Raw genomic sequence first — 27172 nt, forward strand, 5'->3', positions numbered from 1 at the left:
CGACGCGCCGAACGGTCGATGGCGTTCCGTGGACCCCTTGGCAACGCTGCAGCACGCTGTCGCGTCCCTCTCTTAAAGACGAAGCTTAAACGTCCTTCGATTTTTTAACCTTTCTTTCCTTTTTTATTATTTCTAGCCCGTTATGCCGCCGTCGTTACCCTATATTATATGGTTTGCAGTTCACACGAAGGCTTCGAATGACGTCAACGCCTTTGAAAGCAGCAGCAATCCTAACGTTTGTCGGCACGCGTCGGATGTTGTTCCCATTGTATATCAAAATTAACTACGAAACTTACGCAGCACTTGAGATGGAGAAATATTCAATGTTCTTTACATTAAAGCTCTCACTAGACAAATTACGTTTTATTTCTTGCAAAATCAGTGCCTTTTCGAGCGTGTTTTTCTTTAGCCTGGTGTTGTTTGCTTACCACGACACGAAAATTTCCTTGGACGGTAAAGCTTCTGTAAAATTGAATTGTTCTCCGAGTGGGAAGGTGCCCAACAGCCTAGAAATCGTATATCACACTGATCATAAAGCAGTAGTATTGTAAACAAATTAAATAATGAACAAAAATAAAAACAATACAAATTAAAACTAAAATAAAAATACTTAAAAGTAGCAATGAAATAAAGGATGAGAAAAACATTTTTAAAGTAAACAACAGAAAATTAGTTATATAAATCGTAAATCTCCTTTGAAATAGGCATACAGCATAATAATAATAAGAAGAAGAAGAAGAAGAAGAACTAGAAGAAGAATCGGTTTTTTGGGGAAAGGAAATGGCGCAGAGTCTCTCATATATCGTTGGACACCTGAACCGCGCCGTAAGGCGAAGGGTTAAAGGAGGGAGTGAAAGAAGAAAGGAAGAAGAGGTGCCGTAGTGGAGGGCTCCGGAATAATTTCGACCACCTGGGGATCTTTAACGTGCACTGACATCGCACAGCACACGGGCGCCTTAGCGTTTTTCCTCCATAAAAACGCAGCAGCCGCAGTCGGGGGGTTTGAACCCAGGAACTCCGGATCAGTAGTCGAGCGCCCTAACCACTGAGCCACCGCGGCGGGCATACCCTCAGTACTCGTTTTCATGAGAAAAAAAAACATGAAACAAGAAGGCACGTGTGAACAATGGGAACACCGTTTCACCAATGCAACTCAACTTAAACACCACTCATGGTTCATGCATTGATTCAACCTTAGCAAAGAATATCTACAGTCGTGAGTGTCGTTAAGAAGTCATAAAGGGTAATATAAGTACATTTCACTTGTACCGGTTTCACTATTTGTTGAGCCACGTGTGTGAATGTTCAAGTGACGTCGCAATGGGTAATTGGGTATCGCTTTTCAGCTTCGCTGTCCAACAACCTTCACAGCGTGAATTGGAGCCACACTTACTTTTATTACCACCTTCCGCATAAAAACGAGCGACTAGCTCGCCTTGCTCAACGAAGAAAGATCGATTCCACCGCTCTCAGCGTCAGCTATTCCGCAGCTCTGTATTTTAACGTCATACTCCAGAGCGCGAATAGAGGGCTGAAGAATTCAAATCAACTTGAAACATTAATTTGTTTCTTGTTGTCCGTAGGTGGCGTAGTTCTGCAAAGCCGTGCGGTGCTCTGCCTCAAGGCACTATTTTTATTCTGAGCTTCCAGCATGATATAGGATTTATGTTTTATGATCACATTTATTACGACAAAACCAAAGCATGCAGGCGAGGCCACTGGCACTTCTCCGTTTTTTTCGCTGTTTCGCTGGTGAAAAAAGACGCACTGAAAATGCTTGAGGGTCCGCCGCGGTGGCTCAGTGGTTAGGGCGCCCGACTACAGATTTGGAGTACCCGGGTTCGAACCCGACCGCGGCGGCCGCGTTTCGATGGAGGAAAAACGCTAAGGCTCCCGTGTGCTGTGCGATGTCAGTGCACGTTAAAGATCCCCAGGCGGTCGAAATTATTCCGGAACCCTCCACTACGGCACCTCTTTCTTCCTTTCTTCCTTCACTCCCTCCTTTATCCCTTCCCTTACGGCGCGGTTCAGGAGTCCAACGATATATGAGACAGATACTGCGCCATTTCCTTTCCCCAAAAAACCAATTATTATTATTATTATTATTGTTAATATTTTGAGATGGAAATCAAATCCGTGCCCTCGCCTCCCGAGTCAGACATGCTAACCATAAGTCCTCGAGGTATGTTCGTTAGACCGCTCATCAAACTGAAATCTTTTATGGAGCATACTCCTACGCTTACCGCAGCGTTAGTGGCACCAATAAACCAACCTTGTCAGAGCACGTCCACGAAATTACTGCAGAAGCTTCGAAGTCAGTCGGTGTCACCAGAAGATCCCTCACTTTTTCTCGTGATTCCATTCGCAAACCAGTGAATAAAACATCAAACACCTGTAGTATACTCGAATACGCTGCGGCGACGTAGAAGCCTCATCCGGTATCTATGTCTAATTAATTCAATGAAAGTTATTTTACATTACGCAGCTTGTCTTTATTGGAATTCTTGCTCATTGTTAACCGATTTTTTCTCATGCGCTCATCTCCCGCCCATACTGTGCTTGAACCTTTAGTTCACTGCTTCCCCTTCCAAGCTAGCTAGATCCTCCGTTTTTGTTTTGTACTTCCGCAGCAGCCAGCCTTCCTGCCGCCCCAGAGTGCAGCCCCACGCGAACTTTCCCGAATGCCGGAGCGACAGGCCCGCGCGTGCGGCCGCCGACGCCGGAAGCGGCAGCTAGCGTCGCGGCAGGCACTGCCGAAGTGTACAAGCGATCCGCGTGGCGGCGTCATGGTGGTTCGGTGCGTCGTCATGGCAACGGTTTCAGAGACCCGCCGACCCGCGCAGGATCCCACATGACGGGTCACGTGGCTGTAACCGCGCTTCTGCAGACCCAAGGCGGCTGCCATTTGCCGTTCGGCCACCGACTTGAAATCGTCGATGCTCCCTTCGAGACTCACTGCTGCCATGGGCGGTGACGGTTACGTCCTAAACCCGCCCTGGATGCCTTAGCGCACAATCATTCTGCAGCGCGTCGCCAAAGGTGAGGCCGCTTCTCTCTGCGTGCATGCGTGCGGGCGTGCGCTTTTTGTTTATCGCGTCCGGTGATGTCGATTTCTTGGCGGCCGGCGTGAGTTCGCGCCGCCGGCTATCTCCTCCTCCCGCTCCTGCTTGCGCTGAAGCACGTGCTTTCCGGATCCGGTAGTCTTTCTCCTACGCGTGGGCTCGCGAAATATATTCGGCTTTGACGGTGAACCAGTCCTGCGATATAATGCCTTCGTCGCCATTGACGGACGAGATATTTTTCTAATCGCTGATGCAACTGCGGTTTTTCGTGCATTTTTTCGGTAATTATTTTCTTAAGAGTTTTGCACCTCGCCGATTCTTTGTTTCCATATTCGGAATGAGCCAATAGAAGAAGGATATTGACAGAGCGTTTTGTTCCTGACAAGAGCTCTTACGCAACTCCAGATATATGCATGCACTGATGCGTCCCCTCAGTTTTTATTCTTTGTCTTTCTATCCCATCTTTCAACTCTCCTACTTTCTGCACATGGTAGCGATTGTGGCTCGGCTTGAGCCAGTGAGCAGGCCTGTACACTTTCCTTTTCTTTCTTCCTGGCAATAACAGACAGACAGATCTTCGCTTGCAGATTTCCTTCATGGCCGAAACTAATTCCCTAATTATCGCCAAGGTTTGAAGACAGTATGTCTGTTTGAATTGATCCGCAAAATATTCGCGCGATATCCTTTCCGTGGTGTTGCCCTAACACTTATTCATCTCTGCAACCAATACATCGGCTGAACCCAGACGCGCCCGTGTTCCGGCTAGCACAGTAGCGAGCCGGGACTGTATGTGCAACTATTCTATCCAGTTTCTCCTCTTTAACTCAGAAATGTAGATGTAAACAAGATAAAATATGGCTGTGCGCGAAAGATTTGTTGCAAGTGTGCCGGCTTGCTAGCTGGTCAATGCGAAACTGACGAAAACACCTGCCCTTCCCTATCACGTGGTTGGACGCTGGCCACTCCCTCCTTGATTTTTTTCGTTTCGCTAGTTCCATTCAGTAGCCGGCGGCGGCGAGCAAAGCACTCTTTCCCGCATTGCTCGATGCAGCTTGCAGCCGTCTCCCAAGCTCTTCACCATCGTCGTCGTCGCCATGTGTGTCGCTCTTCCTCTGTTTTTGTTTTACTCTCGGCCTGCAGTTCACTGGCTTGCTGACAGATTTTATCGTACTCCCTTGTTTGTTTGTTTTTTGTTTCTTCTTTTGCATCTCGTAGCGAACAATCTGGGTTTTTTTCTCTACTTTTATTGTTCATCCTCTTTCGCCGCCTCCGACATATGTTGCCTGCTCTCTGATGCACATGCTCTATAGTTTCGACTGCGAACCTAATGCTCCCGCTTGTGCCACGTTGTTTTGCATTGCATAGGTTCATGTTTTTTTTCTTGTTCTCTTGTGAGGCTGTTTTGTTTTATGCTTACTTTTGTTATGTTGGGTGGAGCGTTAAAACGAAAGGAAAACATCACGATCGTCCCTGGTGATTGGTGCGTCCTCCACGCACCGCAAATGAAGAGATATATCCGGACACATCGTTAACTCCTTCGTGCACCGGAGCCGTGACAGGTCGGAGAGTATGGGCTAAAAGGCTGCGGGGACTCCGGTTCGTGCAAAACCTTTTGGTCTGACCCTGTTGACGGCTGCTTTCAATACGGGCACTGTTATTGTTATGTAGCTGACCTTGATATGCCAGGAAGTATGCTGTGCGTATTTTTTTTAGATGCACATGAATAAGCAAAAGCCACAATGACTGAGGAGTTAACAACCAGCACGGCAGGGCTCCAACCAGTGCTGCCAACCCTAGGGATTTTCCCCTAGATCTAGGGAATTTAAACGTTGTTTAGGGGAAAAGGGATTTTTGTTGTAATCTAGGGAAATTTTACTTTCCGCATGGGCCTTTTTTATTTTTCGATGTGAATCGGTTCCTTATTCACTGTTTCTTCACCACCTTGATTTTGACAATCTGGCTATGCGCCATGTGCACGAGGGGAAAGCGTTGGGATCGAGGTGGCGTGGTCGGGCCGGGAGGAGGTACGAGGTACGGCAAGCCAGATATTAACCAGATTCCCATTGGACAACGTCCAGATGAAGAGACTGGAGGCAATCGACCCGCAAGTTGTCATCGAAAAGCGGATTTCTTCAATAGCCCCACTTGCCACCTCATTCCCTTCTCTGGTGCCAGAAAGAGAAATGAACAAAATTGACGCAGTATGGAGACTGCTCCGCAATACAGAAATGGACCTGCCGGCAGATGCGAGCGTTCAACGCTTCTGGAAACGAGTGAGAGATGCCAGGCAAGGAGACGGGAGCCCAATGTTCCCTCTCTTGAACGACTTCGTATACAAGCTTCTCTGCTTGCCGCACTCCAGTGCAACAGTGGAGAGAGTTTTCTCTCAGATCAACCTGATGAAAACAAAGACCAGAAGCAGCTTGGTGACGCAAACCCTGGCAGCTACGCTTCACGCCAAGCGGTTTCTAGGAGGGGCCAACTGTTATTCCTTTGCAGTGAACGAACAATTAATTGGCCTCATGAAAAAAGAAATGTATATACAGGAGTGAAACTCAGTCGGGATGCCACCCGAATGACGTGTCCTATGTTTTAGCGTTTGTTTGTTCACACCCATATTTGGGCACAAAGTGGATTTCCCTCGCTCTTTGACTGCAGCCGGTGAGCGTTTTCATTTATTTCAGGGCTTAGGCCAGGATTTATTAGGTTTTGATATTAACTAATGTTTTCCTTACCCGTGATCACGTGGTACGCGAGTTTGCATGGGAAATCAATGTGTTATTGTATTCAAAGTTGCTGCCAAAGTGTGGTAAGAGGGTCTCTGCGAAATAAAAGAGTTCACAATTCAACTACGCACCTTTTTTCCATGCCTGAATATTATTTTTCGGATCTAGGGAAATCTAGGGAAGTTTGAGTGAAAATTTGGGGGAGAAGTGGCTTTCGAGGTTGGCAGCACTGGCTCCAACTCACAATACGATCTTCGTCTGAAAGTCAGCATTAAGGATAAGGTGGTTTACACAAAAAGCTAGAAACACTGGAACTAACACCAATGTGTAGTGAAAAGTAAGAAACAAAACCAACAAAGCACCTATTGTACATGATCTGTGCAATAGTAATCGTAATAAAACAGCAGTGTCAGCCTAGTGCACTTACCTATTTAGACACTACTGTGTGCGAGCGTGCGTGCGTGCGTGCGTGTGTGTGTGTGTGTGTGTACTCGCATATGGTACAGAAAACCCCTGCGATGGCTAGCAAAAAGTGGTGACGATATCAAACTGCCACATGACGCACACAGCAAACCGAGCACCGCCACTTTTCATGGTCGTCTATATATTCCCGCCACTAGCCGGCCTCCATATGGCGCCACTCATGTGGTGACATTCGCACCAAAATTGTGACGCAAACGTTTGTCGCACAGCGTTCCGGGTGGTGTCATACGATTTGCCGTTGCACATAGCGTACATCTGCTGGTCAAGTTGGAGACTAGCTTGCGACAGGGATTCGAAGTGACAACATATGCACCTTCAATTGTATGCCCTCCCGGACTTCCGTACCATAATTGTGATGCAATCGTTCGTCGTACAGCGTTCCGGATGGAGTCTTGCGCGCATCGTGTCGAAGAACCCATTGCCTGAAATGAACTCAATTCGCAAACCGCAACCAAACGTCTGCGCCTTTCGTCCAGTACATGAAAACTCCGCCAACCGTGCCGCCGTGATGCGAGAGGATTGGAAAGACCGCGGTATGCTGCGCAACCAATCCGCAAACACATCAACTCGTAGAAAGGAAATTTTGTTCATGTACGAACATTTTGAGCAAACAATCAATGCACCCAGGGACAGTAACGCTTTCGTATTCACAGGAGTAAGCAGTCGTAAGTGTCTGAGGAATTTATTTTAAGAACGTTTGGTCTTACTGATCACATTTCGAGATTTCGTGAGGTCTGCTACCACCCTGACATCACAACACCATCTGTGGAAGCAGCTACTCATTACGTTTCGAGATTTCGTGGGGTCCGGTACCATCCTGAGATCACAGCGCCATCTGTGGCAGCAACTACCACATATCACATTGAGACTTGTAGCGCCATCTACAATTTACACATTCGTTCCGCTATATATACTCCGAAAACAAGGGGCATACATCCAAGGACTGTTGTGCAGGAAATTAAAACCCCATGAGTCGTGGCAGAGAAATAAAACCACAATTAAATAATTGGCAAACATTTTATACATGCAATTACTAATTGAAGCGTTATCATATCAAACCGCAAGCCGAATTCTAGGCCCACCTTGACCCCCCAAAGGAAGAAATTCCCTTTGGGACGTATATCGAGGGGGTTTAACTCGACAACGGACAGACGTGTGTCGTAATTTCTCTGATAGATGGCGCTAGGCGTCGATCTCTCCGCTAAGTGGAAAAGTTTTGTTACTTTTCCTAACCGCTCAGGGTTTTCTTCACTGGCCCCGCTGGATGTGGAAAGACTTTCGCTTTACGCATGGCCAACAAAGCTGACGCTCGTTACTTCAACGTCTTCCAGACGGCAGCGGCCTTTTTTCTTTCTGTTTTTATATGCGCTCTCATATTCTGCCGAAATTACTCTCGTATTCGTCACTGCTGTCGAGAAAGCAAAGAAGCTTTCAGTTCTCGCAACAGAGACCGGAGTCCTCGCTGAGTAACGAAACCAGCGTGGGAGATTCTTTTCCCCGCCAAGACTCAGTGGTCGACCGTGGTTCCGCGAGAACTTCAAGAGACATAGAGAGAGGGGGTGTAGGCGAGGATAAGTGAGAACAACGCACACACCGGGTAATTAAAGCCGTTTATGTGTCGCGGCTTCGCAGAAAACGACGCCTGCTTGCCGTGTCGCTCCTAAAGAGCGATGGCAGGAGGGAAGTCGGCTAAGTGGCTGCTTGTGCCCGACGCATGCGGAGAGAGTTTGTAAATTCATTTATGGTCGTCAGCCCGGCCCACTCGTCTACACCGGGTGTTTCAGGGAAGACTTTTAAGTAATTTTCAAAAATAGGATTCTTGAGGTAAAAATATGGCTTTCGCGGCGTGGCACCGCCAGGGTTTGCGGACACCAGTAAACTGGTGAATCATCTGAACAAGTAAGCTGTATATAACTGATTTCAAATAATTAAATTTAGACTATTAGGTTTAGGCTCCTGGTTTCGATTATAGATTTGTAGCCGGTCGTTACTAACCGCTACAGATTTTAGAATTCTGAAAACGCGATTACCCTCGTCGATTTGGCTCGACAAAATTTGGCTATTTTGACTGGTTACGTGCACTGGAGAGGTTGCTGCTCCTGCATACTCTTGAAATGCTCTTCCATGTTGCACGACGTCGCCAAAGTTTTTTTGTGGCACAGCGTAGAGGGTAATTGTGCTTTCGAAATTCTAAAAACTGACATGGCGGTTACTAACTGCCGGCTACAAATCTTCAATTGCAACCAGGCTCCTAGATCTAATAACTGGAAAGTTAATTATTGGGAATTAGTTGACCTGCTTACTAGTTAAGATGATTAAGCAGTGTCCGCCAACCCTGACAATATACCATGCCGCGAAAGGATATTTTTGCCTCAAAAATCCTATCTTTGAAAGTCTTCCCTGGAACAATCGGTATATACTTATGCTACATTTCTTACTTTCCCAGTCGTGGTTTGGAAAATTACGTTACGCTTATTTGTTTCTCTGCTGAGGTGACGTGGCAGGCTCCGTAAGCGGCTTCACCTCGGACGATAGCCGTCGCTTTGAAACTGTGTACACGTTGTCAGGTACGACGCAGACGCTATTGCTTTAGACTCAGCACAATGGGATTAAATACCTCGATCGCGCCTTATCTGACTCAGAAGATGAGAGACGAAAAAAAATAAATAGATGGAAAACTCGGTATATATCTCGCCATTCAGTTCGTGTGGCTTAGAATGTCTCTTTGCTTTCAATTTACCGGCACGTGTGATGTCGGTGCACGTTAAGGCACCCGAGGTGGTCGAAATAAATCTGGAATTCTTCACTACAGCACCCTTCTCTCTCTGCTTTCATTCACTGCGTGATCCTTAACCCCAAAGCGCGTTTGAAGTGTCCACCGAGAAGTGAGATAGTTGCTTCGGCTTTTCTTTCCTCATAGCCAATTCTGATTTCAAACTTATTTCACTTGCTTGCACGCACGTACGCTTACAATCCTTTTCAACCGACGTGGAGTCGCTTCCAGGAGCCTCGTTGGTTTCCGGCCTACTCCTGTCGGGGAACTTTGCGTTGCGAACAAGTTCACTATTCCTTCTGTTTTATTTTACTTTGCACTCGGTTCGTCGTCACGGATGGTGCATTGATTTTGAAGTAAAACCGGTGACGGATTGTAAGACTGAGTGGCTCAGTCTCAAGACAGCGCTTACAAAACCCCATTCTGAAAAGCACTTTCTTCCTGTCCGCTTTAGCTGTTCAACGCTTGGTGGCGCTATGAAGGCGTTTGCACGTTAACCCCGGACAGTGCCAAGCACGCAATCTTCTCCCCTGGTTTCGGAGGTGCAATAAGCCAGCAATACAAAAGGAATGCGGACGAGAATGTCGGCGCATCGTGCGCACGTAGTAAATGCTCTCGTGTCCTTTCAACTACCTGCAGGCCTTGCCGCTGGAATGCATGGTATGGTGTTTCAGAAAAATCAGAAAGATATATACAAAGAGGTCATTGCGGCAGGCCGCGCGCACACAAATGCACGCGTGCGTGCTTCCTAGTCTGGCAACAACGGCGACTCAATGAAGCGCACCAGGATGCAGTGTCAGCATGGCACCCCCGGAGAGTGCAGCCCTCTCCCCTCGTCCCTGTGAGAGGTGCTTTAGCCCGAGTTATATAATAACGCTGGCATCAGTGGTGCAGGTTATATAGGACGCTTGTGTATGTGTGCGTGTGTGGTGCATGATGTCTATGCCTTTCTCCTTACCGGTGCAATCCCTGAGGCGGTGGTGCGGCTCTTACGCTCAACGTCTTGCCACGCTCTCAAGCTGTGCTTACCAGTCGGCTCTGCACGGAGAGGGGGCTTTCTCATTTTCTGCCGGCAAACAGCCTCTTGTATGCTGCTCACGGATACCACAGGCGATGGGTTCGTTGTCGCTGCTCTTAATGCTGTTGTGTGTGCTAGTTTTTTCTCTGGCCCACATTTATTATGGGGCGTCAGGTTGTGCTGAACGCCTGGACGGCTCTTGCAGGGGAAGCGCCGGCGCGATGTCTTACTCCTTTCTTAGTGTAGCCAATAATTCTGTATTGTGGTAGATCTATAGGCGACTGCCGCGTTGAAGTCGCCACTGATTATTCCACGTAGGCTTGGATAATCGCGGTACCCAAGCTTGGAGCCGAGTATCAGTCGGAGTTCAGCCCTTCCTACTTCCGCAACGATGTCCTATTGGTCTGAGCATCCACCTCATATGCTGCAGGTGCGGCATTGGTCCGCGGTGCCACCAACTGCCCACCGGTTTCCAATGAGAACACGCTTTCCCCTGCCCTGGTGCTCGTCTTCTTTGGAGTGAAATGGCTGGAAAGTGTGTATTTGAAAGTGTGTATAGGAAAAACTGCCTTGCTACAGCTGCTACAGCCTTCCTTTGTACAACTTTCTCGTTGTAACTGGAAACCAGGCGAGGATGTAGCGCTTGCAGCCTCTCTCCCCCTCTTTATTCCATCGCTTGAGCGGCCCCGTGTCCTCGGCTGCCTTCGATCACCTACAGCCTCGTTCATCTCCCATAGCTTCGTCCGTAGTTGTGTAATACACGTCTGGCTCTGTTCGCCTACTCCCATACAACTCCCCGTATGGACCGTGATTTCGCTTCGATCTCGGCTGTCTGGACGACGAGGAACGGGGTCAGCTCCGTGACTCGGCGACGCCGGAGGCGATGGGGAGAAAGAGGAAGTGGAGGGTGAACCGCTAGGGCGAAAAGTAGCTCGAACCGAACAATGCGCGGGGAAGCTGTCGTCTTTTCGGGCTGTTCTCGCTGACGCAGTGTTTGTTACTCCTGTTTACTCCATGTCCGGCTTTCACTCTCGGCCCTCTGTTTCTCTCGTATAGTTCGAGTACCGCCCGATGAACCTACACCACTACGCTGTTCACTGTTGCGCGATGATGTGCGATAGGCAAGTATATACACGCGCGCAAGGGAAACTCTTCGAGCACAGTGCTGATGCCGCACTTTTGCGACGCAGTTCTAGGTCGTAATGTCGGTTCGACTTTTTGCGCATCAGTGGCGCGCCGCTTATAGCGGCATATTTGTGTCGCCGCTTGTTTTTTTTTTTTTGACTTTATAGCGCGCAAAATCGGTCACTTTCTTTGCTTACTTTTTGGCGGATCACCAGAGACTTATATTGTTGCGAAAAATGACGGCTTTGCGTTGCTTCTATGCACCTCCTCAGTTTCTTGTGAAATTGCCATTTTGATATGTGTTCGAGCCTTCAGCGTTGTTCCGGTGCTTATTTGTGCTTATGCTTCATTAAAGCACGGAATAAAAAGCCCCACTTCACTCTGTACGTATAGTATGCATAAATAGCAGATGAATCAGAGAACATGTCCTTCGTGCTCTGTAATCCCTTTTCTGTCCCGTTCGCACGTTTCGTTTACAGGTATTCAGATTGGGATCCAAGCCAGCAAAGCAAAGGGCCCGTTGCAGCTTATTTTTGGTACACCAACTTCGGCGGCTTTACGAAGGTAACGTGGCCGCTGCTTCCATTGCATCTTTCTTTTTTCTTCGTCCTCTTTTCCCTCCCTTTTTCCCCCACAGACATGCAGCCACGCACCCTCTGTTCTCCGCCACCGTAAACTATGGCCAATGGAGGACGCGCAGGGCGTGCGTGCGGGAACGACCGAAACTGCCCCCAGTACGTGCAGGTGGCGCGGCCACCCCATTTCCCGATCGAGGCTCAAAGCCCTGCCATGACCTTCTCCCCCTTTTCAGATCTTTTTTTTTTCACAAGCTGGATAACCCATTTCACGGCCACCATCAATTCTGCATGAAGCGCCTGCTCTCATGCAAAACGGCTACGATTCGTCCGCTTCGTATGTAACTTCTTCCCTCCGCTGGCTGCCCGCTTTTTCCCACTCTCCCTATTTGGCTCGCGGTTGTTCCTTTTTCCCCCCCTTTTTTTTTAGTTTCACTCCGGCCGAAGCGCACGCCCTTTCTACTGCACTCGTGAGCTCCACGTCGAAAATATCCTCCCCTGTCACCCATCTCTCGATGCCCTGCTTATAGGCTTGCTATTGTCTGAAACAGCGTTTTTTTTTAGTATGCGTCCATTCAGGAGGCGGTTTCGTGTAGTAGGTCCGAAAACGCTTGATAACATGTCGAACGTGGCAAGTGGCAGTTAACTTATTGATTGGTCGCAGGAGGTGTCGCGGGAACAGCAACCTGGGTCTCACAAGGCCCACCGGTCGCTGTGTTTTCAACACCCACCTGCCATCGCAGGGCAGTGGCGCATTGCGTAACCGCTGCACCACTGCTCCAGGAGCGGTATGAGGACTCCCAGCGGTCTATGAATGTAATTGTAGAGAATGACCGTGCCTGTGAAGTAACACGCAAAGATGACCCCACGCCGCTGAAGGGACTCGTTTACGTTATCGCGTCAAACCATTAAGGAGAAGCTTAAGCGTCCCCTCAAGTTTTTGTTCTCACCTGCCTATTTCCCACTGTCGCCGCCCGCTTTTTACTGTTCCTTGAGTTCGGTGAATCGTTCTCGCTTGTAATTTTGAGGTGCCACAAAACGAAATATGGCAGTATAACGTTCTTACTTATATCTTAGCTGAGAGCGGAAAGCAGAACAGCGGCTAGAGAGAAGGAGATGGGTCGACAGCATAGGGAGAACGGCGGCGGAAGAGCGGTGAAAGGTTTTGCTTCTGGAACAGAGCCAAATTTTTAACCCCAGCGGCCTTCCGTCGCATCCCCCAGCTGTGTTGAGGCGCGTCCATGCGAAACTATCTTCCCTTTTTACAATTCCTGCATTCCTAACCTTGCGTGCTCCGTATTCCCTTTCGTTCCCATATCGGCAGGCAGATTCGTACTCAGACTCTACATGGCGCCTCAGCAGCGGTGGCGCTGTGAGTGCTCTATAGTTTCGTAAGAGTTGCGTATAGACGAATCGCTCCCTTTCTGCCTTTCTATCTGTGCCGCGCCCCGTTTTATGTCGGGAGGAGAACGCCAAGAATATAATAATAATAATAATAATTGGTTTTGGGGGAAAGGAAATGGCGCAGTATCTGTCTCATATATCGGCGGACACCTGAACCGCGCCGTAAGGGAAGGGATAAGGGAGGGAGTGAAAGAAGAAAGGAAGAAAGGTGCCGTAGTGGAGGGCTCCGGAATAATTTCGACCACCTGGGGATCTTTAACGTGCACTGACATCGCACAGCACACGGGCGCCTTAGCGTTTTGCCTCCATAAAAACGCACCCGCCGCGGTCGGGTTCTAACCCGGGAACTCCGGATCAGTAGCCGAGCGCCCTAACCACTGAGCCACCGCGGCGGGGGCGAAACTATCTTCCCTTTTTACAATTCCTGCATTCCTGACCTTGCGTGCTCCGTATTCCCTTTCGTTCCCATATCGGCAGGCAGATTCGTACTCAGACTACATGGCGCCTCAGCAGCGGTGGCGCTGTGAGTGCTCTATAGTTTCGTAAGAGTTGCGTATAGACGAATCGCTCCCTTTCTGTCTTTCTATCTGTGCCGCGCCCCGTTTTATGTCGGGAGGAGAACGCCGAGAATATGCAGAAGCTCTTTTGTTTGCAAACTGATACTCGACTTTTGTGTTTGCGCATGCGTGTCTGCTTTCGGGAGTGCTCATTGTGCGACGCGCGTTCTGTTCCATTAAAGTCGGCGGAGCATTGCAACGGTTCTGGAATGAAAGCAGCCGCGCTTTTCCTTTTTCACATTGGGCTGCAGGAGCAGACGTTCCTTACTCTCCTTTCTCTCGCACTGTCATGCCTACTTATTCCGGCGCTTTGTTCGCGGTCGCCATCTGCTGGCAAGAATGTAATTGGAATTGCAAGCTGCAGAACCCGTGGGCGCCGGTTCTGCGGTGGAGCGCGTTCGCTGACGCTTCGTTTCCGTTATCAGATGTGCGGCTCAGAAGCGGCGTGATGCATTGAAAGCGTGAGGTGCGTATGCGACTCTTCGCGAGCAATTTGCGCGAATGGAAGTTGCATTCAGGAGGCTCGGCGGCGTGTCGACTCCATGGAAAACCAACTTAGGAGTAGAGTACACGAGAGTGAATAGTTTGACAGTTCGAAAAGTTTATTCGGCCTTAATTACAATACGCCCCCGGGGAGAGGCAAATGGAGGCAGACAAAGCATGCCTCCTGAGGAGGCCTACACACCGGCTTACACTTATGGACACTGGTGACTAAACGGCAAATCACATTTACAATAAAAAAATCGCCCCGCCGCGGTGGCTCAGTGGTTAGGGCGCTCGACTACTGATCCGGAGTTCCCGGGTTCGAACCCGACCGCGGCGGCTGCGTTTTTAGGGAGGAAAAACGCTAAGGCGCCCGTGTGCTGTGCGATGTCAGTGCACGTTAAAGATCCCCAGGTGGTCGAAATTATTCCGGAGCCCTCCACTACGGCACCTCTTCCTTCCTTTCTGCTTTCACTCCCTCCTTTATCCCTTCCCTTACGGCGCGGTTCAGGTGTCCAACGATATATGAGACAGATACTGCGCCATTTCCTTTCCCCCAAAAAACCAATTATTAATAAAAAAAATCACTTTACAAGAAAAGAACAGCATGCTTTACGGTAGCAAACCTGATCACAAAGAAAAAAGAGATATTCCTAACATCTAAACAAAAAACAAATATGGCACCGTTACGCCCGAACTGTCGTACCATAAAAAATACAACACAGCTTATAACTAGAAAACGAAAATCATTCGCAAAATTGATAAGAGACACTGCAGTATAAATATACAGGCAACAGAAAAACCCACAACACTTATTTTAAAAAAAATAGAAGCGCGAAAAACGATATTGCCTGTGAGGAGACTTGTCTTCTTGTCTCCGTCACTGGCTTTCTATATCTCTCTTTCATATGTTTTACATTTTCTGCCGTGTTTTCTTGCTGTTGGTGATCGGTATTCAGTAGATCGGCAGATGCAGTGTATCCAGTATAGAGTGTTTTCGCAAATTTTGTGGTCGCAGTATTTCGTTTCTGCTCGCCTCAAGACGTCCGAAACTCTTTAAAAATAAGGTGAACTTGAAGCAAACTGAATCGCTTTCTGCGTGTGCGCTGTGATTACCCGCGTTCTTTCTTCTAAATGCTGTTAGATACGCTGCAGACCGGCTGACCGGTGTACCTTAAGTTCCGGCATTGCTCATATCGCACAGTTGCAGTAAAAGTATCAATAAAATCGCATTGAGTCCTGTATCTTCCGATCGCCTCTAGAAAGCTATCCTTTAAATCAAGGAGTTTTTTTTTTCACTTTAACAAACAGCGCGTAGAGGAACTTGGTTCTCATTGCTCGAACGCGTTTTGTGGTTGGCGTAAAGATTGTAACGCTTCCCTAACGCTACGTGTTCGTTTTTGTATGCCGTCACTTAGTGTAGTGCACGCTAGAAATTGTTTTGAAAAGCCACATATAACCATATACTATGTATTCTCACTGACTTGTACATGAGGTTTAAAGAGAATGGTTTCTTTCACCGAAACGTCTTTGCACCTTTTTGGCAAGGGCGCATTTAAGAAAAAGCACAAAAGTGGCAGAAAATGTTAGTTACAATAAAAGTTATAGCCAGTTGGTTAGATGGCTGTAATCCTCTTGCTAGAGACAGCAGCTTCATCATGTTGTCTTGTTCTACGGGCGAATCTGAAACGGCGTGAGATTATATAGGTTTAGAACAATGCATAAGCAGTGTAACGCTAGGATACGACAGCGTTATGTGTTCAGAAGTTGTTGCTGGGCGAGTTGGTGCGTGGCTTTTGTTTGGAACGAGTTACGCGCACCTAACAGACGAACACAGGTAAACGATGAAGATGGAAGGAGGGCTCTTTCCGTATTCATCGTTTTGCTGTCTTCGTCTTTTATGTGTGTGCAACTCGTTCCTAACAATTGCGTTATAAGTGCAAGGCCTCGACACACGTACTAGAACACTTCGGTGTTACCTCTCGCTGTCATTAGCAGACTAATTTTGCGGTGCCGAAATACAAAGAAAAAAAGCTTTGAAAGATAAAGAACCACAGGCACTAAAAAGAACTCTGTTCCGGGCCGCTTCTTCTATTCTTCTAAAAGCCTCAAGATCCCATAACGTACGTAGCCTTAATATGGTAGTAGACCCGACTAGTTCCTAATAAGAGGTACTTTGGTTTGGGCTAGTTGGTTCAAAGCCGTAGATGTCAGGACGGCGCGAAAGGGAGAAGGACGAGAGAGGCACAAGAACTGTTCGGTTGTGTTCTTGTGCCTCTCTCGTCCTTGTTCCTTTCGCGCCATCCTGACATCATCTAGTCCCTAACCTCAGTACGATTTCAACACGTAGACCGCTCTGACGGCTTTCAAAAATTGAAATCATTGCTACGTAGACGCTCACAGAATGAAAAATATCGTTCCACTCCTTTTCCCTCATTCTTGAAAGGTGAGCAAGTTTAAGCCAGATGGTGTCTATAGGCGAGAAATTGCATGGATATTCGCCTCGCTACACCTCCAATTCCGTCACGTCGTCTTCAACGACACGCTGTTTAAAAGCTGAAAAGTCCCGTACATGCAGTCTCCCGCTTTGAACTGTTCCAGATGTAATTCTTGGAGTGCTGCGGCCGCTGCATGAGTGTCGCGTGTGTGTGGCCAGGCGCATCGATCGGGGCCGGGGCGCCGGCAGCCTCTACGGCTGTGGCCGCCTCGACGGGTTATTAGAGTCGAGAGTCATGGGGACAAAAGCAGGACAAAGTTAGAAAAACTAAGGAACTGAATGAACATTTAGGAGGGTTGTGAGAAGCACGCAGTGAGGCTTTGAGGACTTGTCTCGGTTATTGGAACAACGTTGTGAGACACGACACCGACCGCGGATGCCAGGAAAATCGCTGTCTGCGCAAACACTGGGAACTCGGGGAGATGTGAAGAGGGGCTGGGGTGAAGGGCTGCGAAAGGCGATGGACTAATTTGTTCTGGAAACAACATTCTTCAGATAAAGAGGGGAAGGATGCGCCGGACGGAATTTGTCGAATATTGGCGCAGTCGGGTGGTAGTACCGCTCGGGATTAATGCCTTTGAAACGACTTACCTTAGAAACAAGCGGTGGCGAAACCTGTACGCAAGTGAAACAGCGTCGAACGTCCTGCAGTAATGAAGGTTAGAAGTAACGAGTCAGGCGCAATATAAAGTTAGCTCTAGCCTAATCACTTTGTTGTGGGAAAAAATAAAACAAAAGGGAAAATAATTTTGCTGTGTAGTGTAGGAGGCATTGCTATGCTGCAGTGAATGACGTAAGTAAAACAGCGATCCCCGCACAGCCACGCCTTCGGCTCCTGAGGTAACAGTAGCAGTGTGAGAGCACTGTTCTAAGCTCGAGAGGGAGAGAGAGAGACTCTTTAATGAACAAACAGAGAATTTAGCCGGCGTTTCAATATCGCTGGCATGCTACTCTGCGTAGGGAGGGGAATTTGGGAGATAAAGACTGAAGGAGAGCAGCGTAAAAGAGGTGGAAAAAAAAAGAAGATAAAATGCAGCCATGAAATGGGTACTAAGGATGCAGTGGAGAGTATTGATGTAACCTATGGAATGATGGAGTGCATAGTCCGACGAATGGGCTGACAAAGTTCACTGCAAGAAGAATGCATGAAGGTAACCTGCAAGTGAATTTAGAGCTTATCGAGATGTCCAATGTCTTTTAAATATGTAAAAAGAAAGTTCATTGCAAGTCTCTGTTGCCTGAAGCAGGCTAAGGGGCCTAAAACTTTGTCCATTGTTAGGGGCACTGGGCAGAGGTTCTGCATGCAATGTTCATAGTACGCACGCTCGTTAGCATACGCAGGGCACTCAAGCAGGATATGTTCCACAGTTTCTATCGAAGCACAGTTGTCACAATGCGGACTGTTCATTTGTCCAAAACGGTATCGCAGGCCATTTGTATATGCAGCATTCAGACGAAGTCGGTGATAAAGTGTTTCGAGTTGTCGAGGAATTCTGGGTGAGAGTCTTGATCTAAGATGTGGGTCGATTGAGTGAAGGAATTGGTACTGATGTGTCGGCAAACTCCAAAGCCGATACGTTTCTTCGTACGCAAAACGTTTAGCCATTTGGGACGCATCAGATTTCGTGAGAAAACTTCGAATGTATCTCTGATGTTGATGGCCGTTACGGGCCGCTTCATCTGCTTTTTCATTAGCCATAATGCCACAGTGAGCAGGTACCCACTGAAATGTTATGCAGTGGCCTGCGGCAATAGCTAAATGATGGCTATACCCAATGTCCAGGGAAACTGGCTGGTGATTCGTTTTCTTCAGCAGGTTGGCCAGGATCTGCAGAGATGCTTTTGAATCGGTGAAAATAACCCAACGGCCGGCGGTTCGGCGCAGGATGTAAGAAACAGCTTCCTTAATGCCGTGAAGCTCAGCTGTTGTAGAGGAGGTCCTCCGCTGCAGCCGGTAAGAAAGGGCATGGCCTGTTGAGGGCACATAAAGGCCACAAGAAGAAGTTTCTTTAGTAGTTGAACCATCGGTGAAGATATGGGTGTGCTGCGTATATTCTTCGATTAAGTAGGCGAGAGTAGCTTGCAGAAGTGCTGCCTGTGGCATGCGGCTCTTTGCATTCACACCTGGAACAGACTTCTTCACCTTTAGAGGAGAGAGTGTCCATGGAGGAAAGGCCAGAGGTAGTAGTTTCTGAGGCTGATTAATAGTAGGAAGGGGCAGGAGCTGCACTGCCTGGCCAAAGCTAGAGTTGCTGTGAGTTAGGTGGACACGGTGTAGGAAGTGCTTCTTCCCTTGCAGGACATGGCGGAGATGGGTACGCATAGTTTCCTGGGCGGCAATTACCTCTAGTGGCGACATCCTGCCTCCGCTACTGTTCCTGATGCAGAGGAACCCTTTGGGAGGCCAAGACATATTCGCAGGCAGTTGTTCTGTGCGGCATTGAGAGTCTTATTGCTTGATGTAGATAATCTTTGAAGCACTGGTAGACAGTAGCGCAAGGTTCCTTCAACGTAGGCTTTTTCAAGCAGAAGCATTGATCGGCAGTTGCTACCCCACCTTGTTCCCGCCATGAACCTAAACACTTGCGATGCTGCAGTAATCCTCGCACGGAGTTTTTTGATCTGAGGTGACCATGACAGATTATAGTCGATTACAACACCCAGGAATCACTGAGATCGTACATATGGCAGCGATCGTCCGCCTAGGAGCAGCGGATATCGGGTCATAGTTTTTCTTGTAAACGCCATTGCAACACTCTTTTCTGGCGAGAGACGAAGACCTCTGGAAGCCAGGTACATCGAAATGTGCAATAGTGCTCTCTGAAGACGTTGCTGGGTAATATAGCGCGAACGTGACGCGGTCCAGATGCAGATATCATCAGCATAAATTGTTATGCGGACCCCTCGCGTAAGGTGTCTTTTTATGTGAATAAGGACAATATTGAACAGGAGAGGGGTGAGCATCGCTCCCTGTGGTACGCCCCTCTCCACTGCGTGTAAGCGTGTTGGACCGTTTGGAGTGGTAATAAAAATTTGTCGTTCTTTTAAATAATGCCCAATCCACTTGTATAGCCTTCCTCCAAGGCCAAGACTGCCAAAGGCTGCGAGAATTGCATGGTGAAAGACGGAGTCAAAAGCGGCCTTGATGTCTAGGAAAACGGCTGTTGGGATGTACCCAGCATGAAGGTACTCCTCTATTGATGAGACGAGGGCGATGATATTGTCAGTCGCAGACCTGTTTTGACGGAACCCGTTCATTTGTTGGGGGAACTCATTTCGGCTTTCTAGGAACCAAGTTATGCGCTTGCAGATCATGTGCTCCATGAGCTCACCTACGCAGCTCAGTAGGGCAATGGGCCGGAATGATGCGTAGCTTGTTGGCTGCTTACAGGGTTTCAAAACGGGCACGATTTTCGCCAGCTTCCATTCCGTGGGGACCTCACCAGCCATCCAGGAAGAATTGTAATACTCCAGGAGTCGAAGACGGGAGGTGTGGGGTAGCTTTGCAAAGGCGTCATAGGTCACCTCATCATGACCCGGAGACGTGTGCCTGTTTGTCTCCGCGATAGCTGTGGATAGTTCTTCCATTGTGAAAGGCAGGTCTAACGCTGGCACTGCCGCCTTTGGGATGCCTGTTTGACCATTTTCGGAGAGTGTCGAATGCCCTGACCCTGCCGATAGCAGCTTGCAGTATTCTTCTGAGACTTCTTTTATAGATTTTTGTTCGTGAAGGGAGAGTGCAGCGAAGGGGTGGAGTTGTTGAAGTGGCGTGCGCATACCTCTAACTATCCGCCAAATATTGGTTACTGGTTTGCGCACATCCAGCGTAGAACAAAAGTCACGCCACTTTTGCCGACTGAGTTTATCCATGTAGCGTCGAATGTGACGTTGTGCCCGTCGGCATGCACGTAGGTCATCGAGGCTTTTTGTGCGCAGAGCTTTCCTTTCAGCTCGCCTGCGTATAGCGCAAAGCCTTTGGAATGTGTCATCATTTGAAGGTAGGTTATCATTTTTAGCTGTAAGTTGTGTACTCGCCCTCAGGCAATACGCAATTGTCGATGCTAATTCCTCATTGCGAGTAGCCGCAGTAACTCCTCTGCTTACAGCGTCCTTGTATGCGTCCCAGTCTGTAGATTTTATAAGGAATTTCTTTGGGTTCCTCTGCGCATGGAAAGCCGATATGAGGATTGGGTAATGGTCGCTTCCACGTGTCTCCAAATCAGTGCACCAGCCAAAGTTGTGGGCGAATGAACTTGTGACAAATGTCACGTCGATGCTGCTGGTAGTCGTCGGGCCTCGGAGGTAGGTGATGCTGCCGTCATTTAATGGCTGAACTGAATGCTTGGAGAGAAGTTTTGCAAGCTTGGCACCTCGGGCACATGTATGTAAGCTCTCTTCGACATAGATTGTATGAAAAACTCCAAGGTTTTGTTTTTGGCGACGTTTAGTCGGTTGAAATTGCGATTGAGGATTTTACATTTTCTGGTAGACATTAAAAAAGTGTTGTAACTCGCAAATAAGAACATCTTGCAGACGCCCTGCACGTGCTCGTGAAAAGGAGACCTTAAACTCGTCCGTCCAGCAGAAAGTATGCGCGAATTTGTGACGCGACTGTCCGATACGAGGACTGTAAAATTAAATATAGCTGTGGAGCTGAAGTAAGCGCTAGAAAAAGCCGCCGCTGAGTCGTACCAGTATATTTTATGAAATTCTCGCCTCATGTTATGAAGCTGCTCTGTGACTAGAAAAAATTGCTCGTCTCAAGCTTGTAGTTTACTCGGCAATATAGAGACGCTTCTTTCTTCTTTTTCCTGTACCATATTCTCACTAGGGCCGTGTACCAGCCTTTGACGTTTGCAAATGACGTTCAACTCGAGTTCGACATTTGCATACGCCATACGGTTCGTTCTCGTCCAGCGAATCGCACTTTGTCTTCTTTATTTTCTCCTGCGAACAAGCATCAACTTTGCAGTCAATCCGGCTTTTCAGGTAATAACCACGCTGTCTTGTCTTATGCACCATCTCGTATCTTTCTGAAGAATCGCGTAGCGGAGGCCAGGAATTGTTCATTCGCCGGTTGGCGGACTAATTCTGAGCGCGCTTTAATGGAAACAGTGCCAGTCCTGTTGGATACCCGCGCGGCTTCGTCGCTTTCATGACAAATATCCCGCATCCGGTAACGGCCGGCGTTTCATCCAACACGTCGCCGCGACGATTGCACGTGTCTACCCCCCCCCCCCCCCTTCAGTCTCCATTCTACTATACTCTTGTATCGCGCTCTCGCCCATCTTTAATAACGGCGCGAGGCAGCGCGCAGTCGGGAGCCCTTTGTCCCGTGCAAGCGCCCGCGGTGACAAGGGACGCGCGTGTAGGCAGCCACACATTCGAAGGGGGCGCCACCAGTAAAGCGGTCATTTACACTGGTGCTCAAAGGGGAGCGTTCATTTTTCACTCTGAAGTTACGACGGACGCTAGGAAAGCACGGTGCTTGCCCTGGTCTCTCTTCCGGCTCTGTCAGCTGGCTATGCCGTCGTAAATGTAAGCTTCGCGCATCGAATACCTTATGTTCGCGGATTTAATAATTAACGGCTTGTGGTGTGTTAACAGTCCTCTACCTTTCTATAGTTTTGATACTTGGACTTCATGAGGTCGATCTCAGCTTCAAACCAACCTATGCAGGTTGAGTGAAGGTCTGCAGTGGTGTGGTCGCGCAGTGATATGTAAGTGTTAAATATGCTAATAGCTCCTTAATTTTCGTTAAACTCGGGTATAAACTAGGGCACTCTGAAGGGAGGCGATCAGATTTTTCTCGCAGCTTTTCGTTATCACGCATGGTCAAACAAGAGAGTGGACAGAAAAAGAAACATAAATCAATGATGGCGACGTATACTGGGGATTTCTCAGATGCATACAGGAAGCTATATACGCACTCTCGAGCGAGCGTAGCCTATGTGGGAGTAAAAAGAGAGTAAGCTGTCCTCTAGCAAATTCTTTTTTTTTATAAAAGAGAGTGTGGCACACGACAGCTTAGTCGCTTTTTACTCCTTTATGTTGAGTGTAGCTTGTGGAACAAAGCGGAAACGTCCGCGCAGGGTCGATGAAGAATGCTCGAAATACGCTTTGTCCTTGATTGACGTAATAATAATAATAATAATTGGTTTTTTTGGAGGGAAAAGAAATGGCGCAGTATCTGTCTCATATATCGTTGGACACCTGAACCGCGCCGTAAGGGAAAGGATGAAGGAGGGGGTGAACGAAGAAAGAGAAATAGGTGCCGTAGTGGAGGGCTCCGGCATAATTTCGACCACCTGGGGATCTTTAAAGTGCACTGACATCGCACAGCACACGGGCGCCTTAGCGTTTTTCCTCCATAAAAACGCAGCCGCCGCGGTCGGGTTCGAACCCGGGAACTCCGGATCAGTAGCCGAGCGCCCTAACCACTGAGCCACCGCGGTGGGTTGATTGACGTTCCCATAGCCGTTTCCAGGGGAAACTCAACTGTGGACTGCACCATGAGAAATGTGCACTCACAAAAGCACACTGCGGTGTAATTATTTTTCAATCGTCATTAATTCTGCTTTATGCATGACCGCTGATGCGTATCGGAAGGGGGTACCACTAGCAGCGTATCGTCGAGAAGGGTATAGGTGTTTTTTTTCTAATCAGTTACACTCGTAGGGCTATAGTTACCGATAGAGTGTGATTCGTAAATATTAACTGCGAAGCGAAGGTGACGACGCCGTGTCGAGGAGTAAAACCTCGTGTCAGGCCTAGTGAAGGCCACCGGTGGAATGAAGTCACGGAACATATCAGCCGCTCGTCTGTATGCAGGGGCATTCGCCTTCATAACTGCTCTCTAATCATTCGGAAAAATTATCGTGGACTCCTGCTACCATCTTCACAGGCCAAGGATGGCACCAAAAGCGAACAACCAGGAACCCTTGGTGAGTGATGCAGAAGATTCAGGGTCAACACCCCCCCCCCCCCCCCCCCCCCTGAAGTACATTTTCAATCTCGTACCTGCTTTTTTTTTCTGCACACGTCATGCCGCGCACTACCCTAAGGTGATGGTGAGTGTCGCGTCCTCCTCTCCTCTCTTCCCATTTTATCGGGTGGGCGTTTCTAAAAGGTCTGAGCAGTGTCGCTACAGTGCCTGCAGCTGTAGCATCCTGTTTCTGGTGACAGCAAGCTGCTTGTGCGCGCGATGCTGCTCCTTTCCTCGCTGCAGCTTATCCGCACCTTGTGCATCTTGTACCTTCCGCCTTATGCTCTCAAGGTCAAGCTGTTGTTGCAAGGCATTGCCCAAGTCCGTAACGAAGTGTTCTGTGTGTGCCACCACATCACAATCACTCCAGTAACGTGCGAAGCATGGTCATGTTCATGCCTAACACTCCGTCGCATATTTGTCGTCGACGTATGGATGGTGATGATGATGATGATGATGATGATGATTGTGGATTTTTATGGCGCAAGGGCATCTATGGCCAAAGAGCGCCATGACACAAGGTATTTTCTTTTTCTCAGGGTGGTGTCAAAGACCCATTTTATAAGCATTTCAACCCTGATAAGCCGAGCACCAGGCCAGGGGAAAGCTTGTACCCATTGCATCACCGGTGGGTACCCGGCGGCACTGGGGATCGAACCCCGCACCTCCCGCATGCGAGGCCCGTATGGATGGGTCAAGACTCAATCGCTATAAACGCTAAAGCTACGTATGTGCTATGATGTACGGAGAGGGATTCGGGTTTAATTTCGACGACATGATTGCTATAGCTAGTGTTCATTTGATATCACCTACATTTGGAATTTCCCTTCTTGTCTGCTATGATAATAAACTGCGCGCCATTATCTTTTCCACAGCAGCAGTTATTCTGTCACTTTGGCCGCCATTGGACCAGAGCTAAAAGTTATGGTGTTTACATACAGCGTGTGGATATGGGCACTAGGAAAGTATAAAAAGTAGTAAACCTCTCAGGATTGCCATAAACGTAGAGTTATTGTTATAGGGAGTGATCTTTATGGTTACTGGCAATACGCCTGAACACATACAGGGAGGAGGCATTAAAACATTCCTCTCCCGTTTGCTCGAATTTTAGAATAAATTAAAAAAGCTGGCGCTCTTGTAATCCAGCGTCGTAGCACTCTACAAACATGCGCAAAAATAAGCACATGATTTCTTACGATTGCTTGGCGACGTTGTTACCATTGGCGAAAAGATATTACAGCGAAGCATGGTCTAGCCATTACAGCAATATGGTCACATTGCACGCGACTAGTGCAGGCAAAAGAATGTGTACGCACAAGGCTGTATTGACGATCTATATTTGTTATAAAGAAATACGTAGCGTTTGTGGTCGACCGATGTTTTTTTTTTGGTAATTTGTTTCCTTATCCGTTTGCTTACAATAATGCTTCAGGGGCCCTCTTCACTAGCGCTTCAGGTGAGGGGAGGAGACACAAAAACCTTAACAAAGATCGGATTCGAGAACGTTTTACAAATCAGGCTTTTATAAAGGGTCAAAGATTGTCGTCGAAAACATCGTTTGAGAAGATACGCTTTTATGCTGCACAGCACCATGACACCCGTGTTCGTGTCCTGAGCTCAGTCGTCTTACAAATGGCACTAGACAGCAGCAGGCTTTTTATCGCTATAACAAACACAGAGCAGACGTGCGGAGGTGAGGCCAACGAATCAAAAGGATAACTCGTGCAAACATGGTGCCCGGAATTAAGAAGACGGGAAAGCTTCCGATGGAACGATGTGGATCACGAAACTTTGTTTCGATGGAATACGGGAAAAAAACAAATTAAATTAAATCAATATAATGTCGAACGACGCGCGCCAGCATCCAAGAAGTCATCAACGGGAGTATGCCGCGGAATGGAAGGAACGGTGAAACAATGACTGAATTTTATGTGCTTCAATTTTTTCTCCGAAGCTCGGACTTCTTTCAGCGCCGCGGGCCGATTGCAGTAAGCCTCCTTTCCTGAAAAGAAATCGCCGGTTCCCGTGCCCAAATACATAGTGACTATAGCCCACTGTCGCAACGCGGGAGCACGTTCGCGAGCTTGTTCAACACTCTCTCCCTTTCTCCTTCCTTCTCTCCCTCATTCCCTCAGTCATTCATTCTGTTGAAGCTCGAACCCACAAGAGGGGAAACCGTGCCCGCGCTGCGCTGTACTGACACGGTGGCTCAGGCGAGTCCTTACGCATTTAGGTGGCTTATATCCGGGGAATGATAGAAGAGAAAGCCGTGCGCGAACGAACGCAGAAGAAAAAAATAAAGTGGAGTGTAAGTGAAACGCAAACAACCGGCGGGAGAAGAAGAGATAATTCTAATTTCCTATCGGGGCGAGGAATGTAGGGTGCGATTAGAACCAAGTTCCAGCGGCCGCCGGCGCTTTCCCTGACGACTATTTGCCTGCCGGGAAGTTAAAAAGAAATAAAAAACGATGAACCTCCGCCGCAGACGAAATGAGAAAGCGGGCCGTTTGGAAGCGAAAATTTGTTTTCGTTTTATTTCAATTGTGCTTGTGTTTCGCTTAATTTGGTTTTAAATTGCCTCTTATTGTATCACATTTTGTTTTGTTCTGTTTGGTTCTCCGGCCGTTCCGTTGCTCGGTGCGTCCGTTCCAGCGCTCTTCCTGCACAGTGCAGCTTTCGAAGAGGGCGCGCGCGCCTCTCACTTCGCGCTAATCCCGCTCGTGTTATTCCATCAATTTCCCCTGATTTGCATACTGCCTCGTTCGGGCACTCGCCGTTTTTTTTACTATTTTCTTTCATGCATACATGTCTTCTTTTACTGCTTTCGCGTGTTTTTTTTTTTGTTACTTTCGGTTACTGAACTTTTCCTGACAGTTTTCGTGCCTTAATTGTATTTGCATTCACGAGCATTATATCTTTCTTTTTTTTCTCTCCCTCTTGAAACGATAACGTAGACGGCAAGTCCGCATTGATTATTCGTATTTGAAGGAAAGAAGAACACTTTTCTGGTCTTCTTTCTTTCGCGTTTGCTTGACCGTTGAATACCTTCTTTGTTTTGCCATAAATACATTGCACACTGACATCCTACTTACGTGGCTGCCTGCCTTGTCTTGCGTGTCAGTTCCTCGCACTGTCCCTTCACCCAATTGCTGGCTCGTGAATCTAATATCTTCGTGTCCAGATAATCAAATTTGCTGCTTATTAGTTACACGTCCTGTAAAGGCCATTTATTTAATCTCGACCTTATGCAGCCCCAAGTTCTCATCTGAAGGTGCATTATCGTTTGTTCATCGTCTGCAAGCTGTCACGTGCTGCTGGTTGTAATAAGTAGAAGTCTGTCATCCGCTTAGTGTGTACCCCCCCCCCCTCCCCTCCGGGAAAGAGAAATTGGACGTGAGGAAAGTAAAAGCGGCAGCCATTTCCTTTTAGTGGAACGTGGCTTTTATAAATGGGTCATCGTGAAGGACGCCGAGTTCTCCTACGC

The 27172-nt window shown here is 48.0% G+C and overlaps 1 long non-coding RNA gene across 1 annotated transcript in view; it reads left to right on the top strand.

Moving 5' to 3' along the window:
* The first annotated feature begins 2853 nt into the window (after positions 1-2853).
* LOC144118599 (uncharacterized) overlaps positions 2854-27172 on the top strand; it is a 47017-nt gene continuing 22698 nt past the window's right edge. The window contains exons 1-2 of the long non-coding RNA XR_013312065.1: positions 2854-3039; positions 11667-11751. This is a non-coding gene — a long non-coding RNA (uncharacterized LOC144118599). The remainder of the gene's footprint in view (positions 3040-11666; positions 11752-27172) is intronic.

The sequence above is a fragment of the Amblyomma americanum genome, chromosome 2 (genome assembly GCF_052857255.1).
Source record: "Amblyomma americanum isolate KBUSLIRL-KWMA chromosome 2, ASM5285725v1, whole genome shotgun sequence".
Taxonomy (NCBI): Eukaryota; Metazoa; Arthropoda; class Arachnida; order Ixodida; family Ixodidae; genus Amblyomma; species Amblyomma americanum.